Source organism: Falco biarmicus, chromosome 5, assembly GCF_023638135.1.
Source record: "Falco biarmicus isolate bFalBia1 chromosome 5, bFalBia1.pri, whole genome shotgun sequence".
NCBI classification, from domain to species: Eukaryota; Metazoa; Chordata; class Aves; order Falconiformes; family Falconidae; genus Falco; species Falco biarmicus.
In genome coordinates this window covers 34,618,059-34,634,738 of record NC_079292.1, presented here as the reverse complement: position 1 = coordinate 34,634,738, position 16,680 = coordinate 34,618,059, and the positions used below count along the sequence as shown (strand labels likewise).

The following is a 16,680-nucleotide window of genomic DNA, read 5'->3' as shown; positions in this document are numbered from 1 at the left end:
CACGTATGCAATTTTGGGGTTGTTGTCCCTAGTTCTTTGCAATTGTAATCATTAAAGGATTTTTTAAATTGTTAAATATCCTCTCCTGTTTATTTTCTGCCATTTTCTGAAGAATCCAGTTTCTTTCATTCCAGTTTCCTCTCTCTCTTTCCCTGTTTCCCTGCCCTAGCTCCTGGACTGGAGTCCGCAGCTACTCTCCGATCCTCGTGAATGTGAATTAAGGGGAACTGCAGAACAGTGACTCTTTTCATAGCAGCAGATACAAAGTTGGTGTCCACTCTTCTGTGCATGGCACAGACTGATCTGTTCCGTGCAATTATTTTCTCTTTGCTGGAGCAAGTAGCGGTATAAAAATACTTTTTTATGTCCTCTGGGGCCTATGATGCCTCCTTTCCCATCCAGGTTTAGGGAAAAGTGACATGTAAACCAACAAAAGCTGACAGCTAGGGCTGAAAGTTCCAGAAAGCTGAGCTCCACTTCTGCATTAAGGATGCTGAGGAGTGCTAAGGTACCCTTGTCTGACAAGAGTTTAATGTAAAGAGATACCTTTAGATTTGAAGGCAATCCTAAAAAAATCAGCTCGGCATCTTCTGCAGAATCAAAGCATCAGTCCTGTGTGAGACCATATCAGGACACAACAGAGACACATCTGCACCAGGATTATTTTATTTCCCTACCCAAGAGCACCTAGAATAGGCTGCTTCCCTTTTTTTTTTTTTTCTTTTTTTTTTCCCAGATGGGAAAGCTGAAAGGCAGAAAAATAAATTAACTTTGCCAAACCATCTGCACTTAAATTGTTCTGTCTTTAGTAAGAAATAGTCTGCTTAGTATTTTTGTATTTTTGTAGACAGTCCTTGTGACAATGACAGCAGTTTTATCTCTACTATGCTAAAGCCGCATTTGAAGTGTCACAGATTGATCAAAGTTTTCAGCAGGGTTATTTTCCTGCACCTGGTTCCCAGCACAGTGTTTGTACAAGTCTTTGCACAGTCAATAACGCTGTTGTAGTTTGCCAAGGCTAGCAGCATCAGGCAATTCCAGCACAGCCCTACTTCATCGCTGTTTGACCCCGCTAAGTGAAAAGCAGCAAGATACTAGCCAGCAAAACATTTAAGCACACAATACTTTTAAACTCAAGAGTAGTCCCACTGAAGTACTAGTAACCAAGGGGTGGGCTACTGTTTAAAGTCAAGCAGATGCTGAACACCCTTGCGAGCTGCGGGCAGCGTGCTCCTCTGCGTCACCTCCTCTGCATGTGGGCCCTGCTCATGTGAGTAAAGTTCAGTAAGTGCATGCACGGTTGCAGGATTGAGGTAATCCGTTTTATCTTCGATAAACTGTGCTTTACCTTCAAAGATGATGTAACTAATTCAAAATGGTTGCATTATTACTCCCATCGGCTCAGGTCTTCCCAACCCTGATGCCTATTTTCAGGCTCAGAAAAAGCATTTCAGTAGTGTAAGGTTTTATAGACATGAATGTGAGTGGGCTATTTAAAATTGCTGCACTCAAAACCTGGGTGTAGTAAAACTGCTTTAAATTACGTAGTACTAAAGCAATCCAGACTGAAAAGAAACTAAGTCCTCCCAGTGAAGTGGACATTTAGAGAGTGACTATAATTACACAGATAAAAAGCTGAAAGCATGATTGAATATATGTCTAAAAGATAAGCTGTAATTCATATGAGAATTGGTCAGGGAACACATCAAAATTAAATTAGAGAGGAGGTCAGACTACTTGATGGCAACAGTATGTTTTGGCTTTGGGAACTTCGTGACCTGGCCAGTTACATGAGCCTAGAAATATATCTGAACAAGGAGCGACTCTCAAAATGGTGTGTCTAATTTGTGAGTGACAATATTCCCATTGTGAGTATTGGTGAGGTTTATTGATGCATAACAGCCATTTAACCATACATGAATCACGTGGCAGACAAGTGACAAGACTATGCAGTCTTATAAAATATCTCATCAATTAAACGATGAAGGTGATCTATATTTCAGTTTTATATATATCCCACTGAAAACACTGGCATCCCCAGACACCAGAAAGTGCCTTTCATGTTATGCTACTTTAGCAAGAAATCTGTTGTCTCTGCAGTGTTTCTTCCTGAAGCACTGGGATTTGCTTGGTGGTGGGAGAGCTCCGTGGAATGGCTTACTTATGTTCACCCACTTCCACCATGTGGTATCACACCACCAGGCTGCAGCAAAGTAAATTTAATGATAAGTAGCAATCTAAGACCTACCCTTAACATTGCACAGATCTTGCATGGTTTTTCAATCAGCTTGTTATTTTCCTACAGCTATGCAAATGTACTCTGTCTTGCTCCCTTAGCTCATCCCGTCCTCTGTTTTACATGATAAAAAGCAAAATATTTTTCTTTTACAAAGCACAGAGTTGTCAGCTGGTGCCCGTTGACAGCAGCACAGCTTACTGAAGGAAGCACTTGTTTGCCTTGAATTTGTCATTAGAAGAATTTAAGCCATATTCCATTATTGCTCCAGGTCTGTGTGCTTTGTGTCCTGAGGGAGTTGCCATTTAACTCTGCTTGCAGAGAGGCCTGTTGGCTACCTGAATACACCCATATTTGTGCAGATGAGCACTGTCTTCTCTTACATGGAATAGCCTCCCGTAACCGAGGACCCTCGTGTAATAATTTACACAAAGGGAGGCGGCAGAGGGTGGTAACCTGGCAGACTGGTGTCACCTGGGTCAATTTGGCTGTACTGATGTGAGGACCGAGGTAAGCATGATAGAAACCCAAGAGATTCCGGCTGGTTACTTGATAGCCACGTTCCTCAGTGCTGAATTCATTCTGCTGTTTATAGAGATGTGTCTGATACTGAAGACATATATGGGTTGTTGCACTGAAAGATCTTGTGGAGCTCAGTGAAAAGAGTAGGGGTGGGCACTATCCTGTAGATGACTTGCGTGCTGGGTTACTACAGTCTGTCTCACTCATAAGTGTTCTGGTGGGTTAAATTTTACAGCGTTATCTTCTCTGCACTGGAGGTGCTGTAGCTTCCTCTCACCATGCTTCAGTGGTGTCTGCTTGTTTTATCTGTCGGTGAAGTTCCCATACTTTGTACAGAAGCATAGGTCAAAGAAGAAAGCCGGGGAATGCTTAATGGAACATGTTACCTAATGAGTTGTCCTCTTTTCAGTGTTAACTTTTACAGACCAGTTAACTTCATTTTGACAAAATAAAGACCATTTCCTAAAAAGCTCAATGAAGCCATTTTTTCCCTTTGTAGCTAAGCCAAAATCACAAACCATCCAGTTGTGTGAACCCTATTTTACTGCTCCCATTCCTGATATGCTTGGACCCATGACCTCCACCAGCAGCACCTCCTCTGCAGTGCTGCTCTCCAAAGCTCTCACACTGTAGGTACAGGCATTGCTGCCTTGAAGACAGGAAGGTCTGTTCTACCTTTGGTCAGTGAAAACTGTCACACAATGCATGGAAAAGTGTGGAGAGTAAGTGACATCACAGCATACTTGTAGCATCAGAGAGACCATGTCATTGTGTTGAAGAACATCACCAATTGTTTTATGTCTCCCCATGGAACGAGTCAGTTCAGATACACAGGTAATTTCAGCCTTCACCTTTTAAACAAGGTTTATACTGATAGAGGATCTCCTTCACATCTTCCTTAATGATGTTGACAGACTGTGGGGAAAAACAAAAGTCGAAAAAACGTTCATATTTCCTTGGAGAATTCACAATCACAGCTCAATGGGAAGAGAAATGGAAAACTCATCATCACATGTAACTTCAGATCTTTTTCTAGAATGCCTCCATTGAAATAGGATTATTCTCCAACTCCTCTCATCTCTTCCTTTAACAGCAGCAAGAGCTGTCCTGTACAAAAGTGAAGCAGGAAGCCACCAAACTGGACCCTGAGGCTTCAAGGCACTAACTTGTTGCCTGTGATTCCCATCTCCCAGCCATGCAAAAGTACACTGTTCCCCTTCTCTGTGTTCATGGTTCTTGCATTGTTTCTTTGTCAAACACATGTAGAGACACCAGCTTTTCTAGGAACCATCAAATACACCATCGAATCAGAGCAGAAGTCTCAGCATCCCTCCTGGAAACTGGCCAGCACTAGATGCCTTGAAAGAAGAATCAACCTGAAGTAAAAGAATTGGCCTGGACATTCAGGAGCTGACCTGCACGTAGTGGACGTTTCTTAACTCACCTTAGTTAGAGACTGAATTTCCTGAGGCTTCAGAGTTCATATCATTACTTCAATCACTGCTGTACACCTAGGGAGCTCAGGAGTCAAGAAGTAAGGCTTGACAGAGCTGGGAGCTCAGAAGTGCCTCCTATTATCAGCATTTTAAGACTCCTATCATACTTTCACCACCTGAAAGGTAAAGATGACCGAACCTAGCCTTGTGCCTGTCACTCTTGGAGATTCACAGCATTCCCCTTGCAGTCATCCTCATGTGGTAAGGACAAGGCAGATGAGAAAGTGCCACCACTTAAATTAATGTTTACTGTTACATGAGACAAGAAGGTGCAGAACAGCCGACATAAAACCAAGCTCAGACATTGTTGGTTGTTAAAGGCTCTTTCCACCTTTTGTTTGAAATGGCATGCATATTTTATGTGAATGAACAAGTTGAAACCAGCTTGATTACAAAACATCAAGAATAAAATAAAGTTTTATTAGTATTACTCACACTAGCCATGATTTCTGTGCCTTGCCAGGTGAGGCAAGCAGCTAGTTCTGTTCAGTCAGCAAAGGCTACTCTGTGAGAAAATTCAGGATTACAATCTGATCCTGATATGAACTTTCATTCTGAAGAGCAGCATATAGTTCAAAGAGAATAACACATGACCATGTCCCTCTGGCTTGCAGCAAACCCTCCTTCCCTGTCTGCAATACTTCTTGAGCTGAGCAAACAGGACTGCCACTGAGCATGGTGGGTTGGGGAGCAGAAAAGCTGGCTCACTCACCTTGCCGCCTCCTCCTCCTGCCTGAGCAGGGGCTTCTTTCATCGTGGGGAACAGACACTGGCAGTAAAGAAAAAGTCCTTTTGGTCAATTCACAACTAATAATTGGAGTTATAAACACACACACAGCTTATTTCCCTTCTTCATGTTTCTGTTTGTAGTAAGTACTGTTTATTAAACCTTACCAAGCTCCCACCCCTGCATTCACGGAAAGAATGTATTAACCAAGAATGCAATGGTATTTTGAATCAAAGCTTTTGTAAAGAGGACTTGGATAGTTGGATTTCCGGAGAGTTTGTGTTGGTTTTTTTTCACTGGATCATGGATGTTCTGGTGGCAAAACCTGTTGTTTGCTAGAAATCTTCTAATAAATTTGTATTGGTATGTTAACGAACACAGCGATATGTCTTGTGGCCATCAGTGTTTCCACAAGGGAAAAACAAATCTACCAAAATACTCCAGAGAATCCCTAACCATGGATCCACTAATTTAAAAAAATTGAGGTCCTAGGAGAACTGCTGTTGATGGTGTTACTAGTCGCTTTTTCTGAAGTACATTCAACTAACATCACACATAAACTGTTTTACATTAGATTCAGGTAGATTCAGGTAGAGCTTCAGATGAAGGAAATGAGAGGATCATGTTTTTCAGATAAAATGCAAGCTCCTTCTTTCCCCTCATCTGCTGGAAAAGTAGCGCAGTCTGCCTGGCCCAGCAAGCTTTGGGAGCATTATCAGGGCTTACTGAAACACTCGCCAAGTTGGGGGGATTGTAATTATTCTTTCAGAATTTATTCCAAGTAAGCCAATTATAAGCAGTCTCCAATTCTCACTTTATAAAAAAAGATCTTAGAGGTAAAACCCCCTTGCTAAGCGCAGGGTGTTGGTTGTGGCTACACCGTCTCCGTGCCAGCCCTGTCCACAGCCCTACAGCAGTCACTGGGTCAGCATGTTTCCTGGCACCTCACAGGTCACCCAATAACCTCAAATTAAGATGAGTCCTCCCTTTTCAACCCAAGATTTTCAGTGCCACAATTCCTCACGGGGTATTTGCATATAACCTCAATATATTTGTCTGTCTTTTTAAACTTGTGTCCATTGCAGACTTGAAGAATTGTACTCACACAGAAGTCTAATGTTCAGAAAAATAACTGGGGGGGGGGGGGGTGGGTTTAAAAGTACAAGATTAAACAATATAACAAGGAAGCTTTCAACTGTTTAGTGATGCTAATGATTAAATGTTTAATGATGGCTAACTGCCACCTCAAGAGGCAGGCAGCCTCCTCTGCCGTACAGTGCAACAGCAACTTGGTGTAGTGCTCTCACTCACAGCAGGTGGAGGATTTGGGCCAGAAACTCATCACTGCTGTCACTTGTAACAAAGTGGTTCTCAAAAACATATTCCTAATCTAATCGAGCAACCTGGAACCCAACAGGACCGCTCATGTTAAGCATCTTCTCACTTAGCACAGGAGGTTTCTTGGTTCTTGCAGAACTGAAGTGACTGGTGTAACCCTGCCAGCCCTTCATACTGCCCTGGAGCATCAGCCACCTCAGGCCTGGGGGCCAGAGTCATACTTAAGCATTTTTCTAGACAGAAAATGAGACCAATACTTCTATCACTACAGCTTTCCACTTCTAGCAACAAGAGGTTTTGCATTTTGAAAGAAAATACTTCATTGGTCAAAGCAGCAAGATGATGATTGTTTTTATGGGATGGGCTCTTCTGACAGTAATATGCAATTGCCCTTAATAAACTATACTCTTTTTCCCGTTGTGTCCACATGACTCTGTTGAAACTGCGTTACTTAGTATAATTAAAAGAAGAGCTGGTTGTAAATGAGAAATTTCTAAGGGAAGATATGACAAGGGGAAGGAATAGACTGGCTGATTCTATTTTATTTCTTCAGTCAGTAGAAATGAAAGCACTTGCTTTAAGAGTTAACATGATAATCCTGGTGTCCAGTCACTTGCCCTTTGTACAATATTTTGAATGCAGGACTGAACAGGAGAGATAACTGAGTATGTAATTGTTGTTGCTTATTTGTTTACTTGCTCATTGCCAGTATCTATACTGCAAAGCACTTAAACACTTTACAAAGGAAAAAAAAAAACCTATAAAATTTATGTGTCTTAACAATGCAGAACTAAGTTTTATATCAGTGGTAGGAATTGAATGATACTATTAAAAATGGCTTATTGGTTTTTGTCCTTGTTTTGAAGGCTGATTTAGGATAAACTGCTTCAATTTAAACCATACAATGTAGTCCTAGGATTGCTCCACTCATTCCCAGGAAGTATATGTTTAGAATGCAAAACTAATATCCTAGGAAGTATATGTTTAGAATGCAAGTTTTCCTCCACATTTTAAAAGTCTTAGATGAATACATTACACTTCTGTGAGACCTGATTCTCATTTGGGCCATTAATAATTCTGAATGGCTTTTTTTCAGCAATAAACATGATAAATACAATATTGAAAAAATAAATTAAATTGTTTGAATATTATTATTAAGTTTCAGAGCTGACAGAGATGGTCAGTCTCCTGTGAACTGGGCCTGGTGACTGCCTGAAATACAATCTGTGTCTGGCCAAAGCCATGCCATCAGGCTCCCCATCAACCCTCACGCAAAGCTGCCAGAAGATGAGGAATCATTTGCTTCACTTGGTAGTTTATCCTGGTTTTAAAAATTGTGTTTCATTTTCAATCTGAACATGCCTGGCTTTGGATTCCTGCTATTAGTTCTTTCCTTGTGCCTGTCCCTGCCAAAGCATTGATGAGCTGACCGAAGCGAGCCCTTTCTTGCTCTTTGCCCTATTTTTAAACTGTGTGCCAAATCCCAATATCAGTTTTATCATGGCTATACAATGAAATAAAATAATCCCTTTGTTAATTTCTTATTTCGTATATAGGAATTTACCTCAGCCCTTGTGCTGCAGCCATATACTGAGATATTTGTTAGGTTTTGACTCTTGTATCCCTTACATTGCCTAAATGTTATCACTTTTAAATCCTTTACAATGTTCCAACTTTTCAGGACATAGCTTTTCACACAGTTCTTTCTGGCTGCCTTATTCTTATCAGTGTTTATCACACTGAGAGTGGAACATCAGGTTTGATTAGCACTGATTTCACATTTACTTTCCAGGCCATTTAGGAAACACAAGAAGCCCCAAAGGAAACATCGGTTTTCAAAGGTGATTGTCTCACCAACAGCTACTTTATACAGCTCATCCAGTTCTTCATCATTTTTTCTGATCATTGACATGTGATGCTAAGTCAAGCACCTTAAAAAATTAGTACAGCTATGACGTTACCTTCTAAGAGCCAAGCCTGTAATGTCATCTCAGTTTTCTCTGATGAGACCTGTTTTTCCATTAGACTTTGTTGACTGGCATACATAACATTCACATTCTTCATTTAATTGTTAGCTGTTCTTTTGTGTCATTACTTTTCTCTGTGTCATCATCTGCTCCTCCCCACAGCTGAAGGTATGAGTGCCACGGTGAGGATGGGTGTATCAAGGCTTGTGCGCGTGGAGGCTGTAATAGCCTATGTGCAACAGGCAATTATCATTAACGAAGAGTTGGTCTGTGAACAGGCTGGTTGATGATGATTTGGATGAAGATACATAGTTGATTAAGTAAGCTTACCATGATCCAAAGCAGACTAGTTTTGCTCAGAGAAGCTCATTCCTTTCCTCACCCACATGATTATCACTGCTTAACTGCAGCTCAGCAGCACTGGAACAGATAGGCTTTAGGATGTCCATGAGGAACTCTGTTAGCACCCACGCTTGCCTTCCACGTTCCCATTCCACTATAGGACCTCTTGGAAAATTTATTGGCTGATCAGCCAGTAAGTACAGAACCTTTCCTTCATCATTGCTGCTGTAGCTGACTGGCAGTCAGCACCCTGCAAGATCTCACTGGGGATCACTCTCACCTGGAGCAGAGTCTGCAGGAACCTATGGTCCCACTGACTTCCCCATCTTCTGCTCCACCGCACTGCAGCAAGTTACTCTGGTGGAAAGTTTCATCCTTTATACACCCTAGGAAGTAAACACAGACTTGCTGGGTCTGTACCTCAATCTTTTGTGTTTGAAAACATTGGCATGATCATTTAAATAATGTTTGCCAAGGACTGATACTAGTCTGGGTAGTTTGTGTTTGCATGGGGCCCCGTTTTTACTTTTTTAGGTTTGGTGTAAGATTACCAGTTCTGCCTTCCTCTGGAATTTCCCTGGTCTGCCAGTATGTGTCTAAAATGAGCACTTCTGCTTTTTTAATGTTTTCATTCTTAACATTGTTATAGCATGTGTCTAGTAAACAGACTTTTGGGGGAGGGAGGTATTGGCCTTTGTAACTGCAACACTTAATAGTCTATAAACTTCATAAGCAGTGGGTTTACCCTCTACTGTTTGGCTGCCCTGATCATATCATGCCTGTCATTATCCTAAATGACTGCTAATTGCTTTCTACTTCCCTTGTCTTCCCTCTCTTTTTTTAAACTTAATTTCCGCTCCTACTCATCAAGGTAGGGCATTTAGCACAAGTTACTTCTTTATCTTTCTTTTCTAAATAATGAAGTTGTGATTTTTCTAGCCTTACAAGCTCTTATTGGAGGTATCCAAATAATGATTGCCACTTTTCCTTGTAAGAAAAAAGTTTTCTTCCTTTGTGAAATCGGCTCATTCACTAGTACTATGACCAGAGGGCTGGAGCACCTCTCCTATTAGGACAGGCTGAGAAAGTTGGGGTCGCTCAGCCTGGAGAAGAGAAGGCTCTGGGGACACCTTATTGCTGCTTTCCAATACTTAAAGAAGGTTTATATGAAAGATGGGGACAGACTTTCCAGCAGAACCTGTTGTGATAGGACAAGGGGTAACGGGTTTAAACTAAAAGAAGGTAGATTCAGGTTAGATAGAAGGAAGACATTTTTTATGATGAGGGCGTTAAAACACTGGAACAGGTTGCCCAGAGGGGTGGGTAAATGCCCCATCCCTGGAAACATTCAAGGTCAGGGGCTCTGAGCAGCACAATCTAGTTGCAGATGTCCCTGCTCATTGCCAGGGGGTTGGACTGAATAGTGAATGCTGTACCACTTATCTGAAGGATGACGCACCTATGTTTAGTTAAAAGTCGGGAAATGTCCAAGGACCCTTATTGTCAACATGACGGATGTACAGACTGTTAAGTCCTTGGGTTGGTTATCTTTGGAAGGGACATTTGGTCTTAGATTCCTGTTGTACATGCAACGTGGTGAAGAGGAAGACTTTAAACATGGCTGCTAAGGAATAGAGTCTGCGCAGAGACAACTCCTCAAGGACATTGCGCAGGCACAAGGTATGTAAATGAATTCTCAGAATTGTAATGAATATGTAAACGATTTCCTGGAAAACTAATGAATAGGTATGAGTAGCTTGTATAAAGGAGGGACTGAAAAGTCCCCTCAGTGTGCATGACTTTGGTGGAGCGATCCCCCAGGCACCCAGCGCTGCCGGATAAAGATAATCTCCGCTCACTCGAATATTGGTGACTGATTCCTCAAATCAGGACTAGGTGACCTTTAAAGGCCGCTTCCAACCCAATCTATGGTATGATGCTATGATTCTAGTAATGGGAAATGTGTTTTTTCTGCCCATATTTATGACCCTGATGCCTAGGAAACCATCTCCAATGCCATGATTCATTCAAGCATTAAGTTCACACCCAAACTGCCTCATGCTGTGAGCACTACCATTTGTTTTAAGAAATGTAAGATGAGGCATCCCTGAAATTCAGCTGATAGTTCATAGCCAGCCTCCAGGTCCTCCAATAGAGACTTTCTCAATGGACCGTCACACCATTTCCTCTCCTTCTCAACTGTACAGAAAATACAGACAAGTTTCTATGGAGGAATTAAAACTAATTTTCTGGTTTGTTTGCTAGTCTTTCATTGATACCCAGCAAAGTCCCTTTCTTGAGTTTTACCAGTTAAAATGATGCATTCAAGGTTCTCTGCGTCCAAGTTGTTAATAATTTTTATACAGGTTACAGTATCTTCAAAACAAGTTATAGGGCCCCATGTGTACTTTTACACTATATTTATGATTATTAAATAGAATCTAGAATATTATTTTTATATTTCAGCCTTTCAAATTGTCTATGCAGGCTTCAGAAATGCTATTTATAGTACATTTCTTCTCATTAGTGATTTTTTTTTATTCCTCTTGCTCACTTCTTGCTGTTAATATAAATACAAAACAATATAGATGCCCTTGTAATGCATTTATTCTCAGTACCCTCTTCTGATTTCACCTTGGTTGCCAACTAGGAGGACTAATCCTCGTAAATGAAACCTTCAGACCACCTGCTGGAATACTGACAAGTGCTCCACAAAACCCTCACCTCGCATTTGCAGCACCTGAGGGCCCAACAATTCATATTGTGTTTCTTCTGGGGGCTTTTCCCAGAAGAAAGGGATTGTCACCGAGGTGCTCTATGCTGGCCCTGAGACCCAGTAGCCAAACTTCCCGGAGCAGGGTCGCTCTCAGGGCCCCCACATAGGGCTGAAGAGTGGGATCATGGATTAACACTGAAAGGAGTTACAACAGCCTCTGTCTGTCCTTCATTACTTTGAGATTCTGTGTAGTTTCCCCAGAATACCAATTTGTTCTAATGCGTCAATGAAATCTCCCTATCTTCCATCCCTGTTATATGCTGCATTCTGCCCCAAAATAAGTAGTGCAATGCATTCTGTCTTCATGGTCTTTGCTGCAAGTCCTAATTAACTAAAATTCACGTTGAAGGCCTGTGGAAAGTGAAATGGTGTGTAAGAACAGTTAGTTAGTCAAACTTGGGAATACCTGGACTGAAGCTATGCCATTCTGAGAAAAGACATCCTTGTGGATGACACGTGCCTCATTTAAGTATTTTACATCTTAAGTGTTTTATTTTCTATAACACATATGGCACATCCACACATCATTTTGAGTAACATTGTCAGAGAACACAAGAATTATGATTACTATAATTATTATTATTATAGCTTAATTATTAATACAGCAAGAACTGCAGTGACTTAGATGGGTGGCTTTAAAAACATACACTAATCTGTCAAGTGTATCAAGATAATGGGCAAATTTTCCAAAACTGAGGCACCTGGGGAAAAATTTTAGGCATGAAAATGAGAGCAAGAACTTAAATAGCAGGGAGAAAACAAGGAAAACTTGAACTTCCTCCTCATTCTTATCCCAGATCATTATTCTCTCTCCTTTTCTTCTTTTACCAGGGAATGGCAGAATAGCAATAAATTAATAAAGCATTTACCCAACTTCTTGAGTCCTTCCTTTATTCTTTTTTTTTTTTTTTTTTTTTTTTTTTTTACATTTCCAGCATATCTCTCTGAGCTTGCTATAGGCATGCTGATCAGTCCACCTTGCCTTCAAGTTTCCCTCTTGCTTTCATCCCAGTTTTCCTTTACTTTCCTTTAACTTTTAGGGATGTTCATTCCAGGGAGAGCTGGAGAAAAAGAAACACCGAACAGAATATTTAGAGCCAGAACAGAGCCTCTGCTTCTGCAAGTGAAAGTGCCAAGAGTAGGGGTTGAATGAATGGTGGAGCAGCATGCTGCTTGCTGTTCTCAGCATGCGTCCAGGATGCTGCCTGTCAGCGAGGGAATCTGTCAGAATCACATGGGAATGGTATTCGGCATTGCAATATGTATGAAAAAGATAATGCAAAGTTGCAAAGGATTCAGAAGTGCTTACCCTGAGGGGGAATGACATTTACAGACAATTCCTTTTAAACAAGGAGAACTTAACTTGTAAAAAATAAAAATATTTTTCTTTACAAGAAAAAAATAACAGTTGTCCCTTGCTGGCATTGTTTCTCAGCTAAAAATCATAGTCTATGTTTTACTTATTTCTACAAATTAGAAACAAATGTCACACTGCACAGAACCTCCCAGGACATTGCTGAACCTGTCAAGTACATACCCATGGGTACATGGAGGCTCTCAGCAGTGAGTGAGCAGGTAAAACAAGTTCAGAAAAGTCCCTCTGGGTCAAGGTTCTTTCTGAATTATTTGTTCTTCTCTCTTCAGGTTCACATGCTTTGCTCTTCATCATTATTCTTCATCTTCAGAACCTGAACAGTCACCTTTCCTTTTGGAGCAGACCGTGCCTTTTTATTACACTGACATTTCTAAATGTTTTTACTGAATTATCATGATTTAAGCAACCCAAGGTACTAATCTTACCCTAGATAAATATACCTACTGTATTTTTGATGGATAGGTTGATGTTACCTGTGATTGCCATTTAGTAGAACAGTGTTCACTGTCTCTCCATCTAGACTGGATGTTTGCACCAGTTGCATTAGAAGCACATGTACATTTCATTTGGAGAACCTCTCTTTCCTGACTGAGACAGTATTAGTAACTTCATTTTAAGTGTTGGGTTTTCTGTTGTTGTTGTTTTCCTCTGTTCTGATTTCCTGGTTTTATGGACATCTATACAGTTTCAAGGAGTCATTTGATCTTACACAACTGTACACTATTTAGATGAGATTTTGTACTCTTTTTCTTTTCCAAGTGATTCTGATAAAATCAGAGTATTTTACCATAAGTATTACAAATGGTCAGAAATACTACCCAAGGGAAAACAAATGCAAATGTAAGGCTAACATTATCTGCAAAACAACTGCCACCTTTGTAATTTACAGGAAACTCATAATTATCCCAGAAATCAGTTGCATGTTGTTAATGGCATGGGAGGTGTTCATGCTGTTGTAGGTTTCACCAACTACGGTATCTCCTCTGTACAGCTACTACATGCACTTAAGTTTACACTGGAATTGAGACAGCTAACATTTTTATAAGGACATTCAATAATGAAGCTCAAAGAAGCGTATGATTTTCACTTTCAGAGATGACACTACCTGTGAAGTAAAAGGCTTAAAGTCTTACCAAGGATGATAAAAGGCAATAGCAATGGATACAATGGTGCAATTTATTTTGGTATAATAACATACATGGTATTGTTGTTTATTTGTGAAATAGAAAATATGTATCAAAAGGCATTTTTCATGCAGATGCAATTAGCAGCATAGTTACAACAGAAAGTCTGTGAAAGTATTTTTAGGAAGCTATTAAAAAGGGGAAGCACACCAAATTACATGAAAAAGAGGCATTCTCTTCTGAAATATGCTGAAATAAAATCCCATTTAACACTATTAAAACAAAATAACTCGGTAACTATCACAGATAGTTAAACCTGCAGAATTTAATAAGATTATGGTGAAATTTGACAGATTTTAGTAAGATTACAGTGAAATGTGACAGCTCAGGTAGTTCTGACAAAGTTTCCTGTTCTCAGCCAGATCAGTCTTTTAATTTCATATAGTACTGATGGCTGAAGTTTCAGGAGGTACAGGACTTCTTATACAACAAAATCAGTAATTACAGGTTCCAGATAAGAGAAAGGAAAACAAAAATGATGGAATACGGTAGTTACTCACAACAACCTACTGTCACTGGGAAGATACATCTTCTGACCCTGAACCACGGCAGACAATTCTTGGAGAAATGGTCTGCTAGAATTAAGCTTCAGTTTGTGTCTTACACTTTGCTGTGCTCTGTTAGAAAAACAATGCTCACAGTTACGCTGTCAGGTGCATTCAGCACATGGACTTCACACAGGATGCCTCTCTCGTAACCCTTTTCAAACCTTCAGCTCTCTTTCTTACTGGAACACAGCCTGTATTTCCATCACACTGTTCAGTACAATAATACACTTGAGTTAAGATTGATGAAGAATCACCCACGCAGAAAGTACTCTTTTAACTAGTAAGATGTATTTCCCTACCCGTGGCAGGGGGGTTGGAACTGGGTGATCTTTAAGGTCCCTTCTAACACAAACCATTCAGTGATTCTGATTGTATGTAACTGGTATCTGGACCTTTTCTGTTCAAAAAAGAACAGAAAAGTACAAATCAGGTGTATTCTTCAGTATAATCCTGTGTATTTATAAAGAACGTAGATAGAACCTGCTTTTGTTGAAAAAAGTAAAAAGCTACAAGAACAGGAAGGTTTTTTGCTAATAGTTTTCAAGACAGCCTTCCTTCCACATAGTTACCAGGAAGGCTTCAACCTGCTGGGCCCTGCAATCAGCTTGCACTCATAAGCATTGGCTTCCACTGTCTCTGGCAACCTTAATCTGAACCTGGTGTTAACCTCCTTCTTCTATTCAGCCTGAAAGAAGAATAACTAACATGCCAGCCCGTCTTACCCACCTGTACACAGAAGGCATGACTGACAGAAGCCAGCATTGCTTTCCAGCAAGACAGGATTTTTATAGCAACTTGCTGAAACCACTTACGTGCTAATAAAACTGGGAATTTATTTAAAGAAAAGATACTCCTGAAGATTGCATCTGCATTGATTTTTTACCTTGTCCCATTTCCTTTATTTACATTTGGATCAAGTAAAAAGATTTACTTTATTTACATCTGCAGAAAATAAAACCAATCTATTTTGTATGTGAATGTAATGCTGTTCTGTAGTGAGGCTTCTTGCTTTGGGAAATCTGATCTTTGCTCTCCTGGATGCACTCTTTGTTCTTTCCTCTATTCTTTCTCACACAACAGAGCATTGATACTGTCAGAGAAAAAGGAAATTGCACCGCAATGGATTTTCTCACCGCTAAACGATCACTAGAGAGAAGTTATGCAGCAGTAGTTTGGATTGGTTTGTGAGGGTTGCTTTCAATTAAGCAATGATATCCAGTTTTGCAAGGCAGTTTCCTAGCTCTTGAGCGTATGAAACACTACCAGACCCCTGCAATGAAGGAATTTGATAGAACGCTTTTGTTGTGCCTTTTTAATCACCTGCTCCCACATCCGTTTTGAAGCACTTTATTATACGCTGGTTTTCTTGCAAACATTTAGAGACCATGTAACTTAGTTCACATGAATAGGGCTGCTGAAGTTGGCACAAAACCCGTGCTTTGGTGTTTATAATCTGTTTGTTAGAGGCTTTGGCCTCCCGCCCACAAAGAGACACTTGGTCGATACATTTGCTGCATCAGAAAGCCTTAACGTGCCGTTTAAAAGCAAATTCATGTGCATGTATAAATCTTGCATGGGTTTCTATCTCTACCTACGGTTCATTTCAGGATACGGTAAAGCCGTTTGCTGCGCTCGGGCCCGGCGCCTCGCCCCCCGGCCCCCCAACCCCGGTGGGGCACGCTGGTATTTTTAGCAGTTGCGCGGGGCCAGGCCTGAGGCGGAGCCCCCCCCCCAGCAGCTGCCTTCGCCCCAGCCGCCGCGCCGGCTGCCCTTTACGGCCACAGGAACGACCCAGCCGCTGCGGGGAGGCGGCTCACCCACCCCGCCCCCGAGTGAGGAGGCCGCCGCCCGTAGGGCCGTCCGCAGGCACATCGTTAGGCACATCCACTTACTCGCACCGCCGCTCCCGCCCCCGCGCAGGCACTGGGGGAGGCAGGCGCCAGCTGAGCCCAGCCCTCCCGGCGTAGCCCACCGCCACGCCAGGCGCGTCGGGGCGGTCCGGGGACGAAGGCCCAGCGGCCGGTTCCCCGCACGGGCCACCGCCCAACCCCACTGTGGCGCAGGCCCCGCCGCGGAGGGGAGGGGGGCGGCGAGCGGGGGGTGGGGCCTGCAGCGGCGGGCCGCCGCTGCAGGCCCCACCCCCCGCTCGCCGCCCCCCTCCCCTCCGCG

General features: G+C 41.7%; 1 long non-coding RNA gene across 1 annotated transcript; it reads right to left on the bottom strand.

Moving 5' to 3' along the window:
- Positions 1-1,270: 1,270 nt before the first annotated feature.
- On the bottom strand, positions 1,271-16,550 carry LOC130149404 (uncharacterized). The gene is made up of 3 exons (XR_008821912.1): positions 14,464-16,550; positions 4,967-5,023; positions 1,271-3,673 (listed from the first exon to the last, which is right to left on the bottom strand). It is a non-coding gene; the product is annotated as an uncharacterized LOC130149404 (long non-coding RNA).
- Positions 16,551-16,680: the final 130 nt, after the last annotated feature.